Source organism: Mercenaria mercenaria, chromosome 2 (assembly GCF_021730395.1).
Source record: "Mercenaria mercenaria strain notata chromosome 2, MADL_Memer_1, whole genome shotgun sequence".
Taxonomy (NCBI): Eukaryota; Metazoa; Mollusca; class Bivalvia; order Venerida; family Veneridae; genus Mercenaria; species Mercenaria mercenaria.
Window position 1 is genome coordinate 114774342 of NC_069362.1, and position 1135 is coordinate 114775476.

Below are 1135 nucleotides of genomic sequence, written 5' to 3' on the forward strand. Positions count from 1 at the left end.
ACTTGACGGGCTGCATAACTCTACAGTGGTGAACATTTATATGAAGCTTTATTTAAATATTCCCAACCACTTCCCAGATATGGCTCCGGACGGACGGACGGACAACGCCAAAACTATATCCATCCGCCTTCGGCCGTGGATAATTACTAAAATAAAAGTCTAAGGCAGATGAAATATTTTTCACCAAATAGAGTCTAAAGATCTTACAATTACAGATGATCCTAATTTACCAATGAAAAAAGCGATAACAAAAGTACCAAAAGAAACTGAAAATAATTATATCGACATATGTCCACATAAATTACACATCTATAAATATGAGTGGATCTACGTGATGTGCATTCTCTATTCAAATTTTCATTTAACACAGCGGGATCTACATGGATTTGATCACATCAGTACATAAGTCAATCAGAGCAAGCTCCTCACAGCGGTTACCTTCCCTTGCGTTCGTTATAACCGCTGCATTCACAAGATACCACGTGACGATGAGAAAGTCACATGACACTGCAAAATACCGCAGCAGACGCCAAAGAAACAAATTCCGTCAGCCTGTTTCTTTTGTCAGACGCGCAATAGATATTTTTGACTTCAATTTGTTATTTGAACAATTATGTGCGCGAATATTACCATCTAGATGCGAATAATACAATTCTAAAAAATAACCAAATCTGGTTAAAGAACTCGTGAAGGCAGTGATTTATGTACCGTAAAGGGAAGTAATCGCTGCGGGGAGTTTGTAAACAGAGCTGTAATATTTTATTTTTATATACCTTACTATGAATTGTATCAAAACCGCATAGGACAAAAACCTGTAACATGCCAAATAACTGAAAGTGAGCAAAAGAAAACTGGCATTATAACCGGTTATTGGTCCGCCATGGACGAGTGACGTCGTTTTAGACGTCATTTTACCCTGTGTCGTCACGATAAAAGTAGTTAACGTCGATGTTTTTGTATGATTAACTGATTTAAGCAATTGAGTAATCGTAATTGTATTGAGGTATATAATAAACGACTCCTTAAACGGCCCCAGGTGCCTGCCCGTGATGAAATAATGCACGGAGGGGCACCTTTGGTCTTCCTCCACCATCAAAAGCTGGAAAGTTGCCATATATTATTGTGTCGGTGCGAC